The sequence below is a fragment of the Schistocerca cancellata genome, chromosome 1, assembly GCF_023864275.1.
Source record: "Schistocerca cancellata isolate TAMUIC-IGC-003103 chromosome 1, iqSchCanc2.1, whole genome shotgun sequence".
In the NCBI taxonomy this organism is placed as follows: Eukaryota; Metazoa; Arthropoda; class Insecta; order Orthoptera; family Acrididae; genus Schistocerca; species Schistocerca cancellata.
This window is the reverse complement of record NC_064626.1, coordinates 1,013,100,843-1,013,128,564: the sequence shown is the minus strand read 5'-3', so window position 1 is coordinate 1,013,128,564 and position 27,722 is coordinate 1,013,100,843.

The window sequence follows — 27,722 nt, the reverse complement described above, 5'->3', positions numbered from 1 at the left end:
ACGTGATTTGAGGTTTGTATTTCAATTTATAATGTCTGAAAATTTGATCAGTGCTGTTCAAGAAAGTTGTGCCATGTGGGACAAAAGAAAAAAAATCAAAATAACCGTTTAATAATGTTGCTTAAAATCCGTCTTGATTGCAAAAAATTTTTTTATTATTCATATGACCTGTTTCGGTTGATTCAGAACCATCTTCAGATCTGTAAAAATAATTATACTAATTTACCATTTCACGGAAGCAAATGTTTTTCACCCTATCTAATCAACATCAAATGTACCAGAACGTACCTGATATTTCAGTTACAGGAGTAACCCGTCCAAATCCACCAACTTTCACATGCTACGTCATGGACGGGTTACTCCTGTAACTGAAATATCAGGTACGTTCTGGTACATTTGATGTTGATTAGATAGGATGAAAAACATTTGCTTCCGTGAAATGGTAAATTAGTATAATTATTTTTACAGATCTGAAGATGGTTCTGAATGAACCGAAACCGGTCATATGAATAATAAAAAAATTTTTTGCAATCAAGACGGATTTTAAGCAACATTATAAAATCACTGATTGCTGTTATCCCATAAGACATTATGTCTGTTTTTGCATAACCGTTTAACATCGCACTGTGAATGAGAGGAAGTTGCCAAAATATTTGGTACTATAAAAAAATACACATTTATTAAGCAGCACATTTTCTTTTCTTTGTATAAGACTTATTCAAAATAAAATTCAAAATTTTCCCTCATTTCCATGGTTGCTCTTTACGTTTCACAGTAAGAAAATCAGAAAACTAATTTTTCTCATCTGCTGGTATCAGCAATGAAAACATTGGAGAGAGTAAGCACATCAGAGCACTTCACATAGGATCGCTTACCTAATTGTGCGGTACTGCATCGCGCCACGTTTACAACAGACCGCTCACATAGAATGTGGTTGAGACAGGACGAATCACTCTCTCACTATTCTCCACATTCAAGTGTACAATTTAATATCGATCTTTCACCCAAGACATCGTGTTTGCGAGACGACAGGAAGTTATCAGCATGGGCAGGCACTGACGGAAACGTGTACATTGTTAATGTATGTGGGGTCTTTATGGTTGTTCTAATTCGGCTAGCATTTTTCTGGAGTTAAGAACAAGCAGGCAGTTTGGTCATTTAACAGCAAATCTTGCAGTGGGCGTTTGGGGCTTGAAAGCGATTTGCAGCTATTAGGGAAAGGAACATCCTGAAGCACTTACTGGGGACAGAATGCTGGACCCAAGAATTTCTCCCACGGTGTGCAGACAATGCGTTTGGTCGATGAGGAAAAACGGCCTACCTGGACCTACCTGTCAGGCGCCTCTTGCCACAGCAGACGCCGGTGGGTGTGAGAGAAATGTAGGTCAACCAGCCAACGCGTTACGACAGCGTCGTAAATGCCCTTTATGAACAGGGATGATGGCTAAAAAAATTCATGAGTTTCCATGTTCACCGTAGACTAGACACTATCAAGGAAGCTGACAAGTGGTGTTGTCCCTTGGCCCATAGAATTTTTTGGGAAGCCTCAGGCTTTGAAAACAAATTTAGAAGGAACAAAAAATTGATGGCGGCTCTCAAATGATCTACTTTGGAACACAAAAGCACTTCTCTCGATTAAGCCTAGGCCCGTGACCGGATATGCAATAACGTTCAGGCCATCCAGATAATGATCTCCGTGATAAATGTGTTGACTTCAGAGCTTTACAGAAACTCAAAAAAACACACTGCCTAAAGTGGCCATGGAAAATGAAGTGTCAGGAGCGTAACATGTCCTCCTCTCTGCGCAGGATTTTGCGAGTTACGAGATTGGCCGCGTCTCCTGAAAAGAGAAGAATATTGTTAACTTTTATTAGGATTGCCCAGTGAGTAGGGCAGGCTAGTTAGAGGGAAGACAGGGAGCTCGTGAGTCTTGTGATTGGCATGAATCCCTTGTGGTGGTGGCTGCGGGAGCGCTTTTGAGGAGTTTACCAAGGTTTGATGGAAAGTGAGGAGAGGAGAGACTTGGCATTCCGATTCACGCTCCTGTCTGGACTGGGTCTTCTCATTCAGACTCCAGTCTGGAGAGGATACTGGTCTTGAATTTTGTTATGAGCGGGTGCACTTGGGACACTTGTCCTGAGAATGACTCCGCAGTAGCTCTGGTCTTGACTGCAGAGCCTGTGATGAGGACTCAGTTGTACCGACGGACAACTCGCCGTGCCAATAGCAATCTTATTCGTGATGTTTGATCTCCTTGTGCACACTGCTGTATAAGTGGGTCAGATTGGCCCATGATATGTCTGGCGATCAGAAGTGTCACACGTTTGTATCTCCTGAGATTTCAGGGATTTGTTAGAGAGTAATTGTGATCCATCTAACAGAGCGTTAGCTACGACTTCGTGCCTATTTCGTGCCTGCGATAGGGAATTTACAGGCGCCACATGTCACTGCAATGCAGAACCTTGAACCACGACCATCACCTGAAACAGCGGCGCACATCGAGAAAATGGGATATTGTGTTGCTGCTCTAGCTTGTTAAGGCAAACAAGATCACAATCTCACCATTTATTCTCAGCTGCGCCAACTTAGAGTAAATTCTGTGTTGAATAAATCCATCAAGGCCTATTCAGTGTTAGATAATTCCAGATTGCGTTAGCCATATTTAAAGTCATAGTGAGTAGCTCAATCAGACAAACGTTAGCCTTTGCCACCCAGCAGCCACATAGGTGTGTCAACTGTTTGCTGCTAATTTGTGCTACTATCAGATCATGTTGATTTTGGTCATCGCGCTTAACATTTACTTTTGTCCAATTCTTAATCAATAAATCTGTGCCATAACTTCTATAAAAGATCAGTCCCGTGTTGATACATTAATCATTCATCAACAGTTGACAAAAATAATGGCAGGGCCATCATTTCATTAACACTATCTCAGCATTCAGGTTCATTTAGATTCAGATGATGGTGATAACCTCTAACGCAGGCTATGAACAACAAACACAGTTAAACAGCAAAATCAGCTTAGCAGATACTTGGGATAGTTTTCGAGTGGAATGGTTACTAGTTAAAGTGATTGCTGTCAGGGCGGTAACTCAGTGTCACCTGTTGTCTTTCAAAACACACCGGAACTCCAGTGTAGTCTTGCTAGGTGTAAGACTAAGGCAGGTCCTAATTCGTCTCGGACAGTTACAGGTTTATTTCGCTACAGAATTCGTTTCTTAATATTTTGCCACTACGTTTTTGCACTGCAGACTTTTCTGGTGATTTTTATCGAAACATTTCCGTCTTTAACTCCTGTGCGAACAGTTCCGCAAGCGTTTCCCACAAATTTTTCATCGTATAAAACTCAACAATAAGTGCACGCTGTTTTATCATGAGTACTATTTTGTGTTACTTTCAACTGATCACATAATTCGTTTCCTCCTCAGACTCACTCAAATGTGATGACACAGCGAGATACTCGGGAAGGAGTGTGCGAAGGATGCACAGGCGCAGACGTGTGGCAGCAACTGAGTAGTGCATCGAAGTAACGGTTCCCAGTGCACGAATCCGTCCGGCGAACTTGTGTCGAGGTCCGGTGAGCCGACCAATCTGTGAATGGTTTTTAGGCGGTTTTCCATCTGCCTCGGCGAAAGCGAGCTGGTTCCCCTTATTCCGCCTCAGCTACACTATGTCGGCGATTGCTGCGCGAACAAGTTCTCCACGTACGCGTACACCACCATTAATCTACCAGGCAAACGTAGGGGTTACACTCGTCTGGTGTGAGGCGTTCCCTGGTCGGGTCCACGGGTGGCCGAACCGCACAATAACCCTGAAAGACTGGTTCGATGTGGGGTGGCGGAGGGGTAAAGTGGACTGCGGTAGTCGTCGTGGAGTTGTGGACCACTGCTCCTGCTGCGGGGACGAAGCCTCTCCGTCGTTTCTAGGCCCCCAGTTACCATGCAATACAACCCAATACAATACAACGGTTCCCAGTAATTTCTTATATGGGTAGTTCTCCTGTTCATTAACGGAGGTCAGTTCCGCGACAACCTCATAGAAAATTTTCTAGTCAGTTTTATTTAGCGCACCTCGTAGATTTACCTCCTGGTCCGTGCAACATGAGACAGCAGGGTGGAGGTAGCGAGTTTACGCAGTCTCCACAAGTGTACAAATTCTTTTGCACTAGAAAGTATAAATGGACACCCTTGGAGGATACTCAAAAAAATGCACGGGCAGACGCTACAGGAGAGGCGTTGTGAATCGCGCTGCGGTTTACTGTTGGAATTCTGAGGACGAGCGTTCCAAGAAGAGCCTGTTGCCGGCCGCAGTGGCCGAGCGGTTCTTGACGCTTCAGTCTGGAACAGCGCGACCGCTACGGTCGCAGGTTCGAATCCTGCCTCGGGCATGGATGTGTGTGATGTCCTTAAGTTAGTTACATTTAAGTAGTTCTAAGTTCTAGGGAATGATGACCTCAGATGTTAAGTCCCATAGTGCTCACTTGTCAGAGCCATTTGAACCATCTGAAGAGCCTGTTAAGGCTTTACTTCGTCCCGCGTATGTCGCACGAAACGGCAACGGCGCCAAAATCAGCAAACTAAACCGTACACGGATTCACCTGCTTTTCGTCGCCATTCGCCAATTGAGAAAGAGGAATATCATAGTAGTACAAAAAGAACACTTAGTCACGTCCGCGAGGCAACATGTAGAAGAAAAACTGTTGGCACTTATTTTCCGAAAAGGTCTCGTGCTTCTGTTGTTACTCTTCCGGTTATTTCTTCACGTACAGATGACAAAACACGTGTTAGGAATATCGGTGTGGCGCGCGAATGCTGTTATCGACAGACGGTGTGTTCGGCGCAGCTGCCTCCGCGGCGGCTGTTTGCCCTGGAGAAGCTCCGCATCACAACAGCGCCATACATCTTGGCCGCCAGGAGTCGCCTCGAGGGCCGCAGCTCATAACAGCGCCGGCGCCGGCGGTCACAGCAGCAGCAAGTCATGCGCGTGATTTTTCACGGCTGGCAGTGACTGATAGCGCGACCAGCCCCACCCCGAACCCCCCGGATTCCTCACCCTCTCCGGAAGGCGCCGTCTAATGGACCAGACCGCGGCGCCACCTCCAAAGTGCCACGGCAGGCATCTTCTGGGTCATTAGCGTACTTCATGAGGAAATTAAGCGACGTCGCTTTCGATTAGCAGCGGAAAAGTCACTAAAGATGTCGACCACAAAATGAAAAAGAGCTTGTGTTCCATAGATCGATCACGTTTGCGATATCTGTCTGTGATGAAATTTGTCGACTGATTTACAAAAATTGTAAGAGTTCATCTCCATTTGTAACGTGCCAGAGATATGTACGAGCTTAGGAATAACAATAAATATTATAAATTGAGAGGCACCCACATGCCTTGCTCATACTGTGGCATCAAGCAGTTGCTGGCCAGAATTACATAATCATGGCCCTTCGTATAACATGCTGTGGAAAACTCTTCTTGGAGATGGAATTGTAAATAAGAGCATACCACTATTTGCCACGTTACCTTGAACAAATGCCAATTTCATCCATGGATCATTTAATACACTTTAGCTCTCCTCCCTTTGGCTGCTTCCACATCAACGGCTGGACACAGACTGATATTGTCCAAGTGTTGGCGCACTAACTTCGCATCTAGTCACCTCTTCAATTATGGCACTCAGCTCCTAGGTACAGAGGGACTTCCCTCCACCTTTTCCGATCATTTACAATTCCGATTACCTAAGCATGTACGTTGTAGACGATATAGCAGTTTCATTCGTTTAACATATAAAAGAATACAGCTGTGTGCGCGCTATGAAGTGTGGTTAATATTACATCATAGGTATACAGTATAGGTGTTACAACCACACTTTTATTCTTGTTGCAAGTAAATGGACTTCTATCTTGCGTGGGTAAAATTGGATCAATGCTCATTGCTTGGAGTTCATGGAATTCTGAAAATAACAACGCCCTTGTAAGGCTGTTCCCTTCTAGTGGTAATATTCGATGGTTATGTTCAATGACACGAGTAACATTACGAGTAGTTTCGTGTTATTCACATGAAGATACTGACGCTGATGGTGACCACAACCTACTACTAATAATATCACAGTTAAAATTGAAGAAATCAGAGAAAAGCTGCTATAACACTGGAACCGAGACAAGTTGAAAGACTCACAAATTCTGACTACTTTGGAAGAACATCTGATCTTAAAAGTAACGAGTGAATTGCTGGTGTGGCGTTGCTAATGCAACTGGAAAGGTACTAGGGTTGGAAAAGTGCAGACAATGGCACCATGAATAACAGGTGAGATAGTAAATTAGTAAAGAAACAACATAATTCTAAAAATGGTAAGAGTTTAGATCCCTCCAAATGAAATTACCCGGAAATGTAGAAAAGCTAACACAGGAACGGATGGAGGAAAGATGTCGTGAAATAGATACAAAATGGAAATGGGGTGACGTTGATTCTGCACACAGTCGCTCACAGTCACTTCAGGAAGCCTATAGTGAGGAGTACAATGATAAAAGATTAAAAAGTAAATGACTAATGTACGTAGAAAGCAAGGCGAGAAGATGGACTCAAGGCTTGAGGATACTTTGTAGCAGCGCAGAAGAAATTACGCCAATTGAAATGAGGACATGGGCATGATAGTGGAGGTACAATACGATTTTCTGAATTTGAGAATTCTTTACATCAACTCGGAAGAAACAAATGACTAGGAGTGGAAGAAATACTAGCAGAACTCTGGGGGTGGAGAGGAAGAAGGGGGGGGGGGCAGCAGGTTCAGAGGCAGCGATGGAACAGGAGCTATACAAGCTCGTAAATAAAATTTATGTAAGTGGGGAAGTTTCATAACAAATTGAAAATAACGTATTTGTAACACATTCAAAGAAAGGAAGAGCTTGTACATGTGAAAACTGCCACATAGTCACACAAATCTGAAGGCTGTAAATTCAACTAAATACTTATGGATTATAATTACAAATACCCTAAATTGGAATAATCACATAGATAATGTTGTGGGTAGAGCCAACTAAAGACTGCGATTCACTGGCAGAACACTTAGAAGATGCAACAGGTCTGCTAAAGAAACTGCTTACACCACGCCCGTCCACCCTATTCTGGAGCATTTGCTGTGCGGTGTGGGATCCACATCAGGTGGGATTGACGGAAGACATCGAAAAAGTACAAAAAAGGCAGCTCGTTTTGTATTATCCCAAAGTAGGGGAGATAGTGAAACAGACGTGATACGTGAATTGGTGTGGCAATCATTAAAACAAAGGCGTTTTCCGTTGCGACGGGATCTTCTCATAAAATTTTTCTTCTCCGATTGCGAAAACATTTTGTTGGAACCCACCTATATAGGGAGAAACGATCATCACGATAAAATAAGAGAAATCAGGGATCGCACAGAAAAATCTATGTGCTTGTTTTTCCTGCGCGCCGTTCGAGAGTGGAACGGTAGAGAGACAGCTTGAGGGTGGTTCATTGAACCCTCTGCCAGGCACTTAATTGTGAATAGCAGAGTAATCACGTAGATGTAGATCATCACAAGCGTCTTTTTACCACGGAATGGAAAGGTACAGGCATTCGGGTCACACTCTTAGCGTAGCTGCTAATAATGTAGGGTAGATATAAACGAGGAAACATACAATGAATTCATAGATTTGGAGAAAGCTTTTGAAAATGTGGATGTAGAATGTTTTCCGTTACTAAGCAGTCTGATATGAACTTCACAGGAAGAAAGAAAGAAAATCCGCTCTCTTCATTCAAAGCAGACTGCAGTGTGCGACATTAGGGGAATGATACAGGAGGCGAAAATCAGCTAACCTGTAAAATATGATTGTCAGCATATATATGTAATTTGTGTACAGAAAAGACTGTGAGAGAAGCAGAGGAATAGCTCGATGCTGGAGTTGTTTGTTTCCGACAAAAAACAGCATGATACGGTTCGCTGAAGGCCCAGAAATGGTCGCCGAAAGTGAACATGAACTGAGTCTCGTGCTTAACGAAACGGAATGTGTTGTCTGATAGCTGTAATATGTGTACGAACGAAGTTAAAAATAAGAAATTATGTACATAGTGGGTGGCATGTTCGACGCCTAAATGTTAAAATCGCTCAAGCGCCCATTAAAAAGTAAAACTGCTATGTCGTAATTAGGATAGATAAAAGTGGAATATGCAGAAAAGACGTAATAGTATGGATTACACAAGGGAAAAGCGCTTCTATGAAGAAAAGATGGCTACTAACATCCAAAAATATAAACCTTGAGACTAGAAAAAGATTAGTGTAAGTATATATTGGAGCACAGCTCTGTATGGGTTCGGAAAAAAGAGTGGTGTCTTTGAAATGAGATTTTACAGGGGACTACTGAAGACCAGATGAGTTAATAGAGTAAGGAACGAAGAGGTCTTGCAACGAGTCAGCGATGCCAGATCGTCAATGAGGGATTTGACATCTTCACTGGAACGAAGACTATAGCTGGCAAGAGGAGTAGAGAGCTACAACTCATGGGACTCAACGAACAAAACTCTTCTGAAATTGCAGAAACAAACTGAATATGTTTCTGCAGTTCCTCACAATATGTTATGAGAACATGAAAAATTATGCAAACTTAAAACTTTTCGAACACCTGCCTGTTGAAGTAAAGACAGGGACGCTCAACTAAACACAGTTTTAAGAAGAAATGAAAACTATTTTTTATCGAGGAGTAATGCTCTTTCACGATTGTGCTCGTATGATTTACCATTACCAATAGCTAAACAAGTTCTTTATTAATTTTAAAGGCGCTTCAGTGTGGAACCGCGTGACCGCTACGGTCGCAGGTTCGAATCCTGCCTCGGGCATGGATGTGTGTGATGTCCTTAGGTTAGTTAGGTTTAATAAGTTCTAAGTTCTAGGCGACTGAAGACCTCAAAAGTTATGTCGCATAGTGCTCAGAGCCATTTGAACCATTTTTATTAATTTTAAGTCAGTAACCACTGTGGAAGAAATTATGCAATATTTAAAATAGTTTTTTTGTCTACAAGAAAAGTTGGAATTAAGTAAACCAGCATACGTAGTATTGCTCCACATAACAGAGAATAATAATAATAATAATAATAATAATAATAATAATAATAATAATAATAATTTTAGAATTTAAATTATTTGAGTACATGTGTTTGTCAATTCGTGTGTGTGTTTCAGTAATGTGATTTGTGCTTATCTGTGTTACGGTTACTTAATCTAAACACAAGTCAAAAGTTATGTAAGCAACAAGAAAAACTTTTAATTTAATTTCTCATCATGCAGCCACAATATTCTTTGAGGAGGCAGGCGCCTATTCAAGGGGAAAGGGGGGGGGGGGGAGAGGAGGGTCATGGAGGTCGTAACCCCCATTAAAATTTTCTAATAGGAACCTAATTTCACAGGAAACTTTCGGATAATAAAAGAGCATGAAAATATAGGAGTATATGAAAGGCTTTCTAGAACTTATAGGCTACGTTTAACACAAGATACTTTTCAGTTGCATGTTGATACAAGACACTTTTCAGTTGCTTGCTTGAGGACTTGTTAACGTGGAAGAGCCTGGAGCTTGAGTGGTAACATTACAATCAGGAACAGGCGCCCTTGCCCAGTCTGATCGTACCTGCTGCCACCAACAAATCCGAAAAGATTCGTGAAGCCATGGATTCAACTCTCCAACCACAGAATGTTGACAGAAAATACAAAAATAGAAAGACCCTCCACGTACACGGAAACAAGAAAAAAGAAACAAATTCCTGTCAGCTGCACGTTTATTTTGCTTTAGCTGGCAGGCCAGCGTTTACAGTATTAGTGCTAAGTAGAATACTGATGACTGTGGGGGTACACATCGATTTAGGTTGTGTAAGACTGAGTTACGGGAGATTGTTTCTATTATAGTTTGTGGCGGCTCTCCTTTCTAACATCCCTGAATAAGGTTCAAGGAAGGAGAGGCACATAGCAGTCAGTCGCAAGCTCATTACCTTTTATTATGCATGAAAATCTAGATTCGGCTATAAATGGCCACCTTCAGCGCATTTTTGTTACAATTCAACAGACTCGCGACAGCTCATGTCGTCATATGTCCTTACAGGTGTACACCTGCAACAAAATATGGTGACACGAACTGCTGCGAGTCTGTTGAATTATAACTCAAATGCACTGAAGATTTATAGCCGAATCTAGATTTTCATGCATAATAAAAGGTAATGAGCTTGCGACTGACTGCTGTGTGCCTCTCCTTCCTTACTATCTACGGTCGCTGTGCACAAAGGTTCCTGATGGAATCAAAGCTGAATAAGGTTTATCCGGAAATACAGGTCACTTAGGTATGAAATAAATGGGAAGTGCAGGGTACCTAAAATGAAATGTCTGCATGAAAAGGTGAAAAAGTCGAGAAAGATATGATTGCCGGAAGGATTGAGTCAGCACATAGAAAAGTTAAAACATCCTTCGGTGACGTTAAAAACAAGGGTGGTAACATTACGAATTCAATGGGAATTCCACTGTTAAATGCAGAGGAGAGAACGCATAGATGGAAAGAGTGCATTGAAGTACTCTATGAGAGGGAAGACATGTCTGATAACGTGATAGACGAAGAAACAGGATTCGATATAGAAGAGATGGGGGATCCAGTATTTGAATCAGAATTTGAAGGAGCTTTGTAAGACTTAACATCCAAGTTGCTGACAGGTACAATATGAAGGAGAATGGAAAAGAAAATCGAGGATGTGTTAGACGACGATCAGTTTGGCTTTAAGAAAGATAAAAACACAGGGGAGGCAATCGTGACGTCGCGGTTGTCAATGGCAGCAAGACTAGAGAAAAATCAAATCACGTTCATGGGATTTGTCGACCTTGAATAAGCGTTCGACAATTTCAAAAGGTGCAGGTTGTTCGAAATTCTGAGAAAAATTGAGGTAAGTTATGAAAGAAAAACGGGTAATATACAACATTTACAAGAACCAAGAGGGAACAGTAAGGCTGGAAGGCCAAGAACACTCACCCCTAGTGTTCAACCTAAGCATCTAATGACCAATGACGGAAATAAAAGAAAGGTTCAAGAGTGGTACTAACATTCAAGGTGAGAGGATATCAGTGATAAGATTCGCTGATTACATCTCTATCCTCCGTGCAGTTGCTTAAGTGACCCAAGTTTAGTTCTAAACTAATAGATGAGGGGAAAAGACCTTGAGAGTACTTTATCTAGCATGTAATGTGTCCGTGCAAGCATGCGGTCCTGCGTCAACATATGCGACCTGACCATATCACTGTAATGTGTTCACCTGTCAGTCCTTCATTAATTACTACTGAGTTCTGCCTTTCGTCGATATCTTAAACATTAGAGATGCAGCAGTAGCCCAGATATGGGGAAGGAATTTGGCCGCGATACTTCTCTACGATTTCGTTCCCATAATAGCGAAAATAATTTTCGAACCTGGAGGCGTTTTGAATCATTGCCGACAATGTTTTCCACGGACAATATGTCTTTTTTGTTACATTGTTGGCTACTTTAATTTCAGGTATAGATTCATTGTAAGGAACTTGCATTATTATCTGGATATCTGATCACATTTGTGGTACGCAATTTTGTGCAATAGAATGATGTAATATTTCTAAGCATATTTTATTTATAAGGAAAGGAATGTGACTAAAGGATGGGCGAGTGCCTAATCGTGAAAAACGGTTGTTCACTATAATTTTTAGTTTTTATTGAATCTGTCCATAGGTCACGTAACTACGGACGCCAAATATTTTAAACGTTGAAAGTCATAATTACAAAAATCTTTACCTACAAACTACTTACATCAAAGTAATAATGACAGTCGTAGTAATCGGATCATCTATCGTTAGAAAATTATGATAAATCTTTAAACATTAGAATTTGTACTCGCTTAAAAATGGGTAATGAGTCGATGAGATATCAGCTGGTGACCTACAATAATATGGGAAAACCATGGAAGAAATACGCCAGTATGGATGAGTCAAATAAACATACGCTAACTGTCTTAACACTGACAATTTCTTTCCTAATTTTCGATTCAAATAAATGAACTACGATTATCATCTTTGGAATTGATTGCTTGTAAATCAGTGTAGTGATTACAGTTCCATTTTTTGTAAATGATAAGCGAAAAATTTTCATCCCAATGCCAAAATTTGGAGACCTACTTTATCTGATCCAATAATAATATTAACAATAAAGAGGAAGTTACTGAATGTTATCTCTGTTACTCTTGATCTACAGAAAAATAATAAGCGCTGAAGAAAATTAACGAAATTCACCTCTTTTATTTGAAGAATGGACAGCTGAGAACGCACGAAACTGTTTATAGAGTTGTTGCGTTTGGATGTTAAGTCAGTCGTCATCTCTTAGTGTTGAACCTAAAACACATGAGAGGTGAATTAATTATTTGACTAATGGTTTATCTAACTTAGTACTTTGTAATTCGGTATAGCGTTCACTACGAAGCGTCTGTGCAGAAATGAAAGCAGTAAAGTGAAAGGAAAAAGCGACCTTATCAAGACGACAACTTGTTTAACAGTGTCCTTAAAGCCACTCAAACTTGTCATTCCATTTGCACTTCATTTATACAGTCTTTAGGATTAAAGCTTTGCAGAGATCTTTCTGAGCTAAATGTAATTAAGATTCAACAGAAATGGACCAGCAGTTCGCTCGAATGGCGAGCTGGGAACTCGTTTGACATCGGAATCCATTTATCACAGCTGCCGCTTCTAATTTTCGCCTCCCGCTGGCAGATTCTTTCTTTCTCTAAACTCTGTAAGTCGTAAAACACCAAGACACGCGAACAAGTTCAAAAAGTTGCAAACTTTTCAATGCAAAATTGAAATGCACGAGGGAAAAACAGTTAAAAATGTAAAAAGTCGTGTGAATACAATACCATTCTCTGGAGATCTTCACACTGTTGACACGAACATAATTACATGCAGATATCGCAATATCTGATCTGGAAATAAGTAAATGAAAACAAACTATTTCTCATTATAAGACCATTAACGCTTCTACAGTGCAAAAAAAAAAAAAAAAAAATACGGCTACTTCGCCACCCAGTGCTTTCTTTTGCTTCTAAGGATGGGACGTGAAAGGTTTGTGCGGGTGTACGCGTTTGGGAGGTGAGGGGTGGGGTGGGTGTGTTCCAATAGGAGGAACGTCTCCCAAAGGAGGTGGAAGTGCAGCAATAAATTTAAATTTAAAGATTACGTAGTCAAATTACAGCTGATGCTTTTCTAGATCTGTAAAAGCCAAGTGAATTTGGAAAGTATTCGCAGAACGTGAGGTATTAAAAGAATTTTCTTCAGCAGAAACGGACACATGAAGGCTTCAGAGGAAGAACACATTTTACCTGAGTGGACAAATTAAAGTAATAAAAAAGCCAATACTACACAATAACTGCAAAAACATGCAATTATCTCCGTGAAAATGCAAATAGCAAGTTGTTATCAGGCTCAATAAAAAGTGAAATACACAGTGTTGATGTTGTACAGTATTATTTATGTAATACTAGCTCTTCCCGACCATGTTTTGCTGTCACTCAGTCTGCTTGAATGGAAAAGAAAGAAAAGAGGAAGCACACCTTTCTAATGTATATGGGAATTGGATACACGACCTAATCTCCTTCCCTTCCTTGTCTCTGACCATCTCATCTTCCCGTTTGTTTGTTCAATAACTCGTTCTTCCCCCCTCTCTATATCCATCACCTCCTACCCCTCTGTCTACCTTCTCCTCCCGCTCCCCACCCCCCCCCCCCCTCTCTTTCTCTCTCTCTCCATCTCCTCCTGACCATTTTCTCTCGCCCTTTCTCAGTCCATCACCCCCTCACTCCTTTCTCTGTCCATCTTCTCCTTTCCCTCTCTATCTCCTCCTGCCACCTCTCTGCCGCTCGAGATTAGCCGCGCGGTCTAAGGCGCTGCAGTCATGGACTGTGCGGCTGGTCCCAACGCAGGTTCGAGTCCTCCCTCGGGCATGGGTGTGTGTATTTGTCCGTAGGATAATGTAGGTTAAGTAGTGTGTAAGCTTAGGGACTGAAGATCTTGGCAGTTAAGTCCCATTAGATTTCACACACATTTGAACATTTTTGAACATCTGAACATTTTTTTGCCACCTCTCTCTGCCCGTCTCCTTCTCCCTGTTTTCGACTCCATCCCCCCCCCTCCCAATCCATCTCCTCTTCCCCCCTCTCTCTGGCCTTGAGCCAAGTTTACTGTTATTCCTGATTCAGATTGTATAGTAGTATTCTGATCATAAACCATAAACACAACTTTCCTGTTTGCTAACAACGTTACATTATTTAAAGTATGTAATCTATATGTGCCTAAACGTGTACTAGAGTAACATGTGAAAATCTGAAGTAAATCGGAAAGGTTCAGTTTGAGATTTTTGGTAACAAAAACACGCCTGTTTAGAATTCAACGTTGCGATAAAATTTTAAGCCAAACGTACAAGAACTTTTAGAGATTAACGATTTTGAACAAACCAACATTTACATTTATATGACGTGTCCCTCTTTATTACATATACATTTCATAAATACCAGATGGCGTTCCAGTATATATATTAAAACACTTGAATATTCGAATACAATATTCTGCCAAAATTTCAAAGCACTCCATGAAAAACTTTCGAATTTTGAAGAAACTATCATCTACATTCGTACTCACATAGAAAATGTATATGTTCCTAATTGCAAATTTTCGAAGTTTTTGACCGATTGCTTTTAAATTGACACAACATTCCACTGGTATATGTGCATATTTTTATTTACCTACTTTTAAATGTATGTAATACAAACATATATTAAGTTTTGGATGAGATTATCATGAAAACTACACATTGGGTAAAAATAGTCGGTAAGACAAGTTTGTAAGCTCAAAGGGGGACATCAAATGATACTACACGTGACCTCCAGACCCCGCCCCCTTGGGTGGGGTAGGGGGCAGCTTTTAAATCTTAAACGGAAACTCCCATTTTTTATTGCAGATTCGGATTATCCATAAAAAAGTAATCAACTTTTTTCTGAAATATTTTTTAAACCATTGACAAATGGTGCTGAAATAGAGAAAAAAGTAAAATTGCGGGAAAACTCTGATTTATTTAGAATGATCCGAGAAAGACGCATCAAATCAATACAAAATGTGCACCAATTCTTTCGTTACGCCAAAGAAAGCTATTTTTGTACAAAATGTACTGTATCCTACTTTTAGCGTTACCAGGAACAACGATGTGGACGTAGTAGAATGATGTTCCCATGGGGTGCTTCATTAGTGTGAGTTCCCTTGCTTCTCACATGTTGGGGTGCTTCATTAGTGTTAGTCCCCTTGCCTCTCACATGTTGGGGTGCTTCATTAGTGTGAGTCCCCTTGCCTCTCACATGTTGGGGTGCTTCATTAGCGTGAGTCCCTTGCCTCTCACAATTTGGGGTGCTTAATTAATGAAATTAACCTTGAAGAAAATGTTCAAAATTATCCCCATTTGCTTCAAAGTGTGAAGTCAATCGTCTGCGAAAGTTGTCCACAGTTTTGAGCAGCACATCCCACAGTATGGCTGCACACGCTCTTCGAATGTGTTGCTCCATATCGTTTCGGGTTGTGGGTTGTCTGTCATATACAATATTTTTTAAATAACCCCACAAGAAAAAATCAGATGTTAGGCCTGGTGAACGTGGAGGCCACTGAATTGGTCCACTGCATCCTATCCACTGATCCGGGTACCATAAACTTAAAACTGTCCGCACATTTTTAGCATGATGAGGAGGTGCTCCGTCCTGTTGGAACCACATTCGTTGCCTAGTTTCTAAATCAACATCTGCCATCAACTCCAACAATTTATCACAGAGAAGTTTTAAATAAGATTCCCCAGGTACATTTAGATCAAAAACATATGGTCCTATCAATTAACCATTTAAAATTCCACACCAGACCATTAACGACCATTTGTGTTGATTGTCAACGGGTCTGTGCCAGTGTCAATTGACAGGGAACCAATAATGACAATCATGACGGTTTAGTTCGCCATTGTTTTTGAACGAGGCTTCATCGGTGAACATAACGTATCTAACAAAATCATTGTCACCTCTTATCGTTTCCAAAGGAGATTACCCGTGGTCTAGGGTTAGCGTCTTTGATTTATAATCAAACCGCCTTCGATCCCGGGTTCGATCCCCACCACTGCCTAAATTATGATAAATAATCAGCATTGGCGGCCGAAGACTTCCAGCATATGAAGTCAGCCTCATTCTGCCAACGGCCTTGTCAAAGAGGGCGGAGGAGCGGATAGAGGGTTCAGGGCACTCTCTTGTCCTAGGGGTGGGAAATTGCCCCTAAAGGCGGAATAATCAGCAATGATCAACGACATGAGGATGCAGAAGGCAATGGAAACCACTGCATTAAGGACACGTAACGTGTATCCACAGGAGATGTGGCCTGTATTTCAAGAAATTGCCGGCACGGTTAACTCAGCGTGTTCGGTCAGAGGGTTAGCTGCCCTCTGTAATAAAAAAACTGAGTTAATTGATCAACGACGAACTGAAACGGGTGTCTTGCGACGTCCGCCACGAGCAGAAGCAACGAACAAACACGAACAAAACGAGATTAAAAAAAAAGTGTCATGATGATGTCTCCTTTGGCAAAAGATTCCGGTATAGTCCCCCATTCGGATCTCCGGGAGGGGACTGCCAAGGGGGAGGTTACCAAGAGAAAAAGATTGAATAATCAACGAAAGGATAACGTTCTACGAGTCGGGGCGTGGAATGTCAGAAGCTTGAACGTGGTAGGGAAACTAGAAAATCTGAAAAGGGAAGTGCAAAGGCTCAATCTAGATATAGTAGGGGTCAGTGAAGTGAAATGGAAGGAAGACAAGGATTTCTGGTCAGATGAGTATCGGGTAATATCAACTGCAGCAGAAAATGGTATAACAGGTGTAGGATTCGTTATGAATAGGAAGGTAGGGCAGAGGGTGTGTTACTGTGAACAGTTCAGAGACCGGGTTGTTCTAATCAGAATCGACAGCAGACCAACACCGACAACGATAGTTCAGGTATACATGCCGACGTCGCAAGCTGAAGATGAACAGATAGAGAAAGTATATGAGGATATTGAAAGGGTAATGCAGTATGTAAAGGGGGACGAAAATCTAATAGTCATGGGCGACTGGAATGCAGTTGTAGGGGAAGGAGTAGAAGAAAAGGTTACAGGAGAATATGGGCTTGGGACAAGGAATGAAAGAGGAGAAAGACTAACTGAGTTGTGTAACAAGTTTCAGCTAGTAATAGCGAATACCCTGTTCAAGAATCACAAGAGGAGGAGGTATACTTGGAAAAGGCCGGGAGATACGGGAAGATTTCAATTACATTACATCATGGTCAGACAGAGATTCCGAAATCAGATACTGGATTGTAAGGCGTACCCAGGAGCAGATATAGACTCAGATCACAATATAGTAGTGATGAAGAGTAGGCTGAAGTTCAAGACATTAGTCAGAAAGTATCAATACGCAAAGAAGTAAGATACGGAAGTACTAAGGAATGACGAGATACGTTTGAAGTTCTCTATCGCTGTAGATACAGCAATAAGGAATAGCGCAGTAGGCAGTACAGTTGAAGAGGAATGGACATCTCTAAAAAGGGCCATCACAGAAGGTGGGAAGGAAAACATAGGTACAAAGAAGGTAGCTGCGAAGAAACCATGGGTAACAGAAGAAATACTTCAGTTTATTGATGAAAGGAGGAAGTACAAACATGTACCGGGAAAATCTGCAATACAGAAATACAAGTCGCTGAGGAATGAAATAAATAGGAAGTGCAGGGAAGCTAAGACGAAATGGCTGCAGGAAAAATGTGAAGACATCGAAAAAGATATGATTGTCGGAAGGACAGACTCAGCATACAGGAAAGCCAAAACAACCTTTGGTGACATTAAAAGCAACGGTGGTAACATTAAGAGTGCAACGGGAATTCCACTGTTAAATGCAGAGGAGAGAGCAGATAGGTGGAAAGAATACATTGAAAGCCTCTATGAGGGTGAAGATTTGTCTGATGTGATAGAAGAAGAAACAGGAGTCGATTTAGAAGAGATAGGGGATCCAGTATTAGAATCGGAATTTAAAAGAGCTTTGGAGGACTTACGGTCAAATAAGGCAGAAGGGATAGATAACATTCCATCAGAATTTCTAAAATCATTGGGGGAAGTGGCAACAAAACGACTATTCACGTTGGTGTGTAGAATATATGTGTCTGGCGATATACCATCTGACTTTCGGAAAAGCATCATCCACACAATTCCGAAGACGGCAAGAGCTGACAAGTGCGAGAGTTATCGCACAATCAGCTTAACAGCTCATGCATCGAAGCTGCTTACAAGAATAATATACAGAAGAATGGAAAAGAAAATTGAGAATGCGCTAGGTGACAATCAGTTTGGCTTTAGGAAAAGTAAAGGGACGAGAGAGGCAATTCTGACGCTACGGCTAATAATGGAAGCAAGGCTAAAGAAAAATCAAGACACTTTCATAGGATTTGTCGACCTGGAAAAAGCGTTCGACAATATAAAATGGTGCAAGCTGTTCGAGATTCTGAAAAAAGTAGGAGTAAGCTATAGGGAGAGACGGGTCATATACAATATGTACAACAACCAAGAGGGAATAATAAGAGTGGACGATCAAGAAAGAAGTGCTCGTATTAAGAAGGGTGTAAGACAAGGCTGTAGCCTTTCGTCCCTACTCTTCAATCTGTACATCGAGGAAGCCATGATGGAAATAAAAGAAAGGTTCAGGAGTGGAATTAAAATACAAGGTGAAAGGATATCAATGATACGATTCGCTGATGACATTGCTATCCTGAGTGAAAGAGAAGAAGAATTAAATGATCTGCTGAACGGAATGAACAGTCTAATGAGTACACAATATGGTTTGAGAGTAAATCGGAAAAAGACGAAGGTAATGAGAAGTAGTAGAAATGATAACAGCGATAAACTTAACATTAGGATTGATGGTCACGAAGTCAATGAAGTTAAGGAATTCTGCCACCTAGGCATTAAAATAACCAATGACGGACGGAGCAAGGAGGACATCAAAAGCAGACTCGCTATGGCAATAAAGGCATTTCTGGCCAAGAGAAGTCTACTAATACCAAATACCGGCCTTAATTTGAGGAAGAAATTTCTGAGGATGTACGTCTGGAGTACAGCATTGTATGGTAGTGAAAGATGGACTGTGGGAAAACCGGAACAGAAGAGAATCGAAGCATTTGAGATGTGGTGCTATAGACGAATGTTGAAAATTAGGTGGACTTATAAGGTAAGGAATGAGGAGGTTCTACACAGAATCGGACAGGAAAGAAATATGTGGAAAACACTGATAAGGAGAAGGGACAGGATTATAGGACATCTGCTAAGACATGAGGGAATGACTTCCATGGTACTAGAGGGAGCTGTAGAGGGCAAAAACTGTAGAGGAAGACAGAGATTGGAATACGTCAAGCAAATAATTGAAGACGTAGGTTGCAAGTGCTACTCTGAGATGAAGAGGTTAGCACAGGAAAGGAATTCGTGGCGGGCCGCATCAAACCAGTCAGTAGACTGATGACAAAAAAAAATCATTTCCAAGGCCCATTGGCAGAAATGCACGCGTATTTGCATATCTTTCGGCGTTAATGCCTGTGTCAGTGTGATATGATGATACGCATGATATTTATATGCCTTCAGAATACTCAAAACAGTTGATTTCGGTATTCCAGTTTGTCTCTGAATCGCAGGACTACTAATTTTGGGATCCAGTTGAACACAGATGAGAACGCTAAGGGTACGAGTGTCATTTTCACTGTATTCGCGATAACGAGGTGGACGGTGCATGTATCCATTTCGAGCTCGTTGAGCGCAATTTCGAATAATGTTTTCGCTTGGATGTCGTCTGTTTGGGAAACGATCCGCATATAATTGCGGAGCTTCAGCGTAATTGTTATGGCATTCACCTAAAATTAACATCATATCAACAATCTCTGTAGGAGGATAGTGAATAATTTACTTTCGACAGTTCATGTTTACGGCTCACAATCAGAAAGTGAAGTGACGTGTTATCGCATTGCACCACCCTCTGTACTGAGCCATAGTTCGAAGTTTGGTCACGGTAGCGCCACAGTCGGGTGAGTAATGCCATTGTGAAGAGTTCCCTAACGAGATTTTAATACCATTCAGCCTCCCTCCATAAAAAACTGTGGCGGGTAGGATGTATTTTGTAAAAAAAATAGCTTAATTTGGTGGAATGAAAGAATTGGTGCACATTTTGTACCGATTTGATGCGTCCTTCTCGGATCATTCTACATAAATCAGAGTTCTTCCCCAATTTTAATTTTTCTCGATTTCAGCACCATCTGTCAATGGTTTAAAAATGTTTCAGACAAAACTTGATTACTTTTTTATGGAGCATCCGAGTCTGCAATAAAAAATGGGCGGGGGCTGGGGGTCACGTGTAGTATCATTTGATGTTCTCCTTTGAGATTACGAACTTACCCACTACTGTTACGCAGTGTATAGTTTTTGAGATATTCTCATCCAAAACTTCATATGGACCACCCTATATATATATATATATATATATATATATATATATATATATGTGTGTGTGTGTGTGTGTGTGTGTGTGTGTGTGTGTGTGTGTTAAATCTCAAACTGTAACATAATAAATCTCAATACGTTATATATATATATACAGGGTGTTTCAAAAATGACCGGTATATTTGAAACGGCAATAAAAACTAAACGAGCAGCGATAGAAATACACCGTTTGTTACAATATGCTTGGGACAACAGTACATTTTCAGGCGGACAAACTTTCTAAATTACAGTAGTTACAATTTTCAACAACAGATGGCGCTGCAAGCGATGTGAACGATATAGAAGACAACGCAGTCTGTGGGTGCGCCATTCTGTACGTCGTCTTTCTGCTGTAAGCGTGTGCTGTTCACAACGTGCACGTGTGCTGTGGACAACATGGTTTATTCCTTAGAACAGAGGATTTTTCTGGTGTTGGAATTCCACCGCCTAGAACACAGTGTTGTTGCAGCAAGACGAAGTTTTCAATGGAGGTTTAATGTAACCAAAGGACCGAAAAGCGATACAATAAAGGATCTGTTTGAAAAATTTCAACGGACTGGGAACGTGACGGATGGACATGCTGGAAAGGTAGGGCGACCGCGTACGGCAACCACAGAGGGCAACGCGCAGCTAGTGCAGCAGGTGATCCAACAGCGGCCTCGGGTTCCCGTTCGCCGTGTTGCAGCTGCGGTCCAAATGACGCCAACGTCCACGTATCGTCTCTTGCGCCAGAGTTTACACCTCTATCCATACAAAATTCAAACACGGCAACCCCTCAGCGCCGCTACCATTGCTGCACGAGAGACATTCGCTAACGATATAGTGCACAGGATTGATGATGGCGATATGCATGTGGGCAGCATTTGGTTTACTGACGAAGCTTATTTTTACCTGGACGGCTTCGTCAATAAACAGAACTGGCGCATATGGGGAACCGAAAAGCCCCATGTTGCAGTCCCATCATCCCTGCATCCTCAAAAAGTACTGGTCTGGGCCGCCATTTCTTCCAAAGGAATCATTGGCCCATTTTTCAGATCCTAAACGATTACTGCATCACGCTATCTGAACATTCTTCGTGAATTTGTGGCGGTACAAACTGCCTTAGACGACACTGCGAACACCTCGTGGTTTATGTGAGATGGTGCCCGGCCACATCGCACGGCCGACGTCTTTAATTTCCTGAATGAATATTTCGATGATCGTGTGATTGCTTTGGGCTATCCGAAACATACAGGAGGCGGCGTGGATTGGCCTCCCTATTCGCCAGACATGAACCCCTGTGACTTCTTTCTGTGGGGACACTTGAAAGACCAGTTGTACCGCCAGAATCCAGAAACAGTTGAACAGCTGAAGCAGTACATCTCATCTGCATGTGAAGCCATTCCGCCAGACACGTTGTCAAAGGTTTCGGGTAATTTCATTCAGAGACTACGCCATATTATTGCTACGCATGGTGGATATGTGGAAAATATCGTACTATAGAGTTTCCCAGACCGCAGCGCCATCTGTTGTTCGAAATTTGTAACTACTGTAATTTCTAAAGTTTGTCTGCCTGAAAATGTACTGTTGTCCCAAGCATATTGCAACAAACGGTGTATTTCTATCACTGCTCGTTTAGTTTTTATTGCCGTTTCAAATATACCGGTCATTTTTGAAACACCCTATATATATATATATATATATATATATATATATATATATATATATATATATATATATATATATAAAGGTACCTAAAAACAGACGTGTATTAGAAGGCAACGTTGCGCCAGAATTTCAAAGCAATCGAACAAGAATTTTCGGAGATACTCGATTCTGAACAAACGATTTACATTTTTATTTATATAGATTATTATGGAACATCATCACTGTGTTTCAGCTTTAATGTCTATGTTCCTCGAAATACCGACGAGTTATTCCATAAACGATAAAAAAATTTTTGGGAGTCATTTGATTAGCAAAGTATGCAAGAAATTGCCAACCATCGCAAAGCCGCTATATTTTTAATTCAGAGTACAAAAATTCGTATTTACAGTGCTATTTTCTCAAAATTGACTGACTTATGTTTCCATATCAGCTGAAAAACAGCGTTTCTTTGTTTCAAAAAACAACGAACTTCTGCTAGTTCTGTCCTTTGTCCTGTGTTTACATGGCCTGGACTAGGTCATCTGCTTGGAAATGGTTAAGATCGTTCTGGACAGTTCGAGTGAATGATTTTGCCACCCAGATCGCTAGACATGTGTCCCATCGAACATGGGAGGTCAGTTAGTGCACAAAATTCTCCACCGGAAACACTTTCGCAATTATGGGCCGCTGTGGAGGCAGTATATTTCTGCAGTGGACTTGCAACGACCTGTTGATTCCATGCCACGTCGGATTGCTGCACTACGCCAGGTTAATTAGATTAGATTAGATTAGATTAGATTAGGTTTACTTTCATTCCGATTGATCCGTAGTGAGGGGGTCATCCAGGATGTAGAACATGTCAGAAAAATAGTAGTACATGACAAATATTTACAAGTAAAACAAATAAGCTAATGTACCTTCCACAAGTGCAAAGTGGAACGATCGGTTTTTTTCTTCTTTTTTTTTACTTTTTTAATTAAATGAGACCCGACATGATATTCAGAAGTATCCCATGACTTTGGTCACCCCAATGTATTTGTGCATCTGAAAAAGTTAGTTACTTTCTGAAGAGCTTACCCAGCCTCTCAACAACCAATACTACACGAGCACTACATCATTCTGTTGCTATAAAAGAGCAAGTCAATGTCGGCTCTGCATTGTTGTTTTCGGCGGCAGCAACTATTCATTGTTTTTAGGACTAAGTTCACTAATGTACTGTTAGCGTAAATATTGTGACCACCAACAAAAAATCTGAGATTACAGAATGTTACTGAGGGTATACCGCAGTGAAGAAAGTTTTGAGGAGTAAAGTTCAAATCTAAAATCTTCTTCCTTTTTCTTGTGTCTTTCTCCTGCATCGGCTCAGTGACGGTACGGTTACCAACGGATTTGGCATGGTTGGTTTGAGGTGTAGCCCGGTGCTCTTCCCGTTGTCGTCCCGCTACTGACCAGGACGGAATATCTGTACCCCAGCTGTCTGCGTGTAGTTTAATTCGTGTGGAAGTGAAAGAAACATTCTTTTTTTTTCTAAATATTTCCAGATAGTGCAGGTGAGACGGGATTTGGTTACCAGCCCGGCGCTCACCTAGTGGGATGTGGTAAACCGCTACGAAACCACATTCAGGCTGGCCACCACCCCGACCGTCGTCGTTACGCCGGGCGTATTCGATCCGGAGCCGGCGCACCTCCCCACCCTGGAAGCGACGCCTTAACACGCACAGTTATCATGAAAAGGTACTTGTTGTACCGTCCGTATTTTTCTCATTAAATTTTCGGAACAAGAGAATTAATAGTGAGAGGGTTTTTCTCTGCATAAATAAATCAGTTGGTAACAAGTAGGAGAGAATGGACCAAACGGCGTTTCTTTATTTATTGATTGATTTGATTTAGTATGTGCTACGTTTCCCTCTATCCTTCCTCTTGTGTGACCTGGGCTGTATAAGTGAGAAATTATGTGAAGTAGTGGAAATCTTTAGTCAGAGGCTGTATCATCGCATGAGTAGAGTGGTTCTGTGGTAGGGTAGTACCAACCCCCAAGTGCGAACAAGTTTAGCAAAGACAAAGTGTGCACGTCGGGTCAGAGAAGTCACGAAACCAGGAGTGTTGGCTCTGTCAGGTTGACGAACCACCCCCTCTCCATCCCTGCTTTTGAATGTGCAACGGTTAGGTGATATGGTCCGCAGGACACTGGTTCCTGGGTAGCGGAGCTCTCGGTTTTATGGTAATATTACCAAAAGTATTAGATTGTTTCAAATCTGTTCGGTACTATGTTCCAGATGTTGAAATCAAGTGTGAGATTACCGCGAATCCCCCATAAGGGAGTTTGTTTTCGTAATTTGATTAGATTTCAGAAAGAACTTTGCTTTTGTACCTTGGTCCGGCACGCATCATGGGCCTTAAGCTCACGAGCATCATGGGCCTTAAGCTCACGATCGTATTGCTCTGAGCGTAACAGAATTCATTTAATGAATTTTAAGGTGGTGCTTCTTTCACAGTGATATTTTGTGAGATTTTTTGTTTACTTTCTAATATGTTTTCTTTGTGTACTTGTTTTCCCACCATGTGGTCAGTTGGAGCAACCACCACATTAGTAAAGTGTAGTTTCGTTCCAAAAATATACAGTAGCTTCACTAGAGTTTCGTGTAGCCCAATTCGGAAATAGTAAATTTGTGCGGAGAATTAGAACTCTGAATCATGAAATGTGCACGTATTCACTTTGGCGCTAAACTGGTCAAGTTTGGCCAGATCAGTTGATACAAGGTACGAGTAAATAATTGTACGGTAGTGCGTGAGTGGAAGATGCGACAAAAATAATTTTGTGTGTCGGTTTTTTTGCATTTCTGTTTGCTACCCCAGCTAGGCCACGTGTGTTCAAAAATGGCTCTGAGTACTATGGGACTTAACTTCTGAGGTCTTCAGTTCCCTAGAACTTAGAACTACTTAAACCTAACTAACCTAAGGACATCACACACATCCATGCCCGAGGCAGGATTCGAACCTGCGACCTCAACGGACGCGCGGTTCCAGGCTGTAGCACCTAGAACCGCTCGACTACCAAGGCCGGCACCACGTGTGTGAACTAGTATTAGGTGATATAAGTAAATGTTTCTTGTGCCCCTATAACTATTCGATTCACTTATTATACATAAAATACTCGGGTTAAACTATTGTGTCTCTAAAAAACCGCCGCGCTGGATTAGCCGAACGGTCTGAAGCGCTGCAGTCATGGACTGTGCGGCTGGTCCCCTTCGGAGGTTCGAGTCCTCCCTTGGGCATGGGTTTGTGTGTTTGTCCTTAGGATAATTTAGGTTAAGTAGTGTGTAAGCTTAGGGACTGATGACCTTAACAGTTGAGTCCCATAAGACCTTTTTTTCTAAAAAACCGATTTTAATGCCTATTGATGAAATGGGGACTTGGCATAATTTTTCCCGCCGTTTGATAGTGTTTCTTGTGCCCCCGTAAATACTTTGATTTAAATACAATGAAGTATGCTACCAAATATTCAGGCTAGATATTGTATCGCAGAAGGTTGCGATTTTATTGACATTCTGTTGGGATGGAGACTTACAACATTTTTCCGCCACATGATAGTAAGTGTTCTTGGGCCCCAGTTCAGTAACATGGTGTTTCTGAATGCAGGATTAAACCAAAATTGCCATTGAGAGTAAAGTGGATCATTAGCTAACCCCTCTTTGGCTCACATTTTAATGACGTTAGGCCGGTCGGAGTGGCCGAGCGGTTCTACGCGCTACAGTCTGGAACCGCGCGACCGCTACGGTCGCAGGGTCGAATCCTGCCTCGGGCATGGATGTGTGTGATGTCCTTAGGTTAGTTAGGTTTAAGTAGTTCTAAGTTCTAGGGGACTGATGACCTCAGCAGTTAAGTCCCCTAGTGCTCAGAGCCATTTGAACTATTTTTGAAATAATTAGGCAGATACTCTTCCGCCCTGACCGAGTTCACTTGTAGTGTCTCTTGCTAAACTTGTTCTGCGTGACCTATAGTAACTAAATTTAATATAAATGGAAGGCTTCGGTGTAGATATAATTGTGTGCATAAAATTCCACTGAAGCCAGTTTTGCGCTCCCCTCTTCCTTTCCGCAATTACGTGGTGAAAGTAAATACTGTTTATTAGAGAGACCATTTGTCATGTTGTATAGTATGAGAGGCCCCGCTGTGCATAAGAATCGGCAGTAACTAGTTCCAATAGACACATGGCTAATTGTTCAAAGCTACAAGTCGTCAACAAATATCAATTAATCGAGACCCTCTATTCATTATTTCCTCCCTTTGTCATTAAAAACCCAGTGTCATTAGGTAACAACCTAAAGTATACAAACCTCCCTAGAAAGTGGAAAACAGGAATTGATAAAATTTCCCTTATAGATGACAGGTAAACCCCATCAAATTAGTCCCTACCTCAGTCGCATGCTGCGTCAACAAATAAAAATTATTAAAGCTCTTTGCTCCCTATTAAGCCTTGCATAGGTGCCTTCTGTAGTGGTTACAAAGATTGCGTTATGCGCTGCCTTCAAATTCTTACGGGTAAGTTAAACCCCCACCAAAAATTATTAATACCCCAGCAGTAACTCACAGCGGCCTGTAATTTCGTGGAGACATGAGTATTGTAAACCAGTACTACAGAGGGTAACTTGCAGAAGCATTAGAAGACGATAAGCAACTGTAAACATCCTACCCGGTAGAATTTTATCAGTACCGTCGGTAGGCGTGTTACGTTGCAATTATGGTAAATGAAGGTTTTTGTCCAGTGCATGACTCCGCCGTACGTTTTCGTCACTAATCGCGGCTGTATCCCATAACTTCGCTACCGCCGAAAACAACAATGCAGAGCCGACATTGACTTGCTCTTTTATAGCAACAGAATGATGTATTTCTCGTGTAGTATTGGTTGTTGAGAGGCTGGGTAAGCTCTTCAGAAAGTAACTAACTTTTACAGATGCACACATACATTGGGGTAACCAAAGAGATGGGATACCTCTGAATATCGTGTCGGGTCTCATTTAATTAAGAAATTTAAAAAATAAAAAAAGACTATCATTCCACTTGGGACCTGTGGAAGGTACATTAGCTTATTTGTTTTAGTTGTAAATATTTGTCATGTATTATTGTTTTTCTGACGTGTTCTACATCCTGGAGGACCCCCTCACTACGGATCAATCGGAATGAAAGTAAACCTAATATAATCTAATTAACCCGGCGTAGTGCAGCAATCCGACATTGCATGGACTCAACAAGTCGTTCCTAGTCGCCTGCAGAAACATACTGCCTCCACAACTGCCCATAATTGCGAAAGTGTTTGCGGTGGAGAGTTTTGTACACTAACTGACCTCCCATGTTCGATGCGATTCATGTCGAGCAATCTGGGTGGCAAAATCATTCGCTCGACCTTTCCAGAATGATCTTCAAACCATTTACAGTCAGAGGACCCAGTCCATTCCATGTAAACACAGCCCACGCCATTATGGAGCCA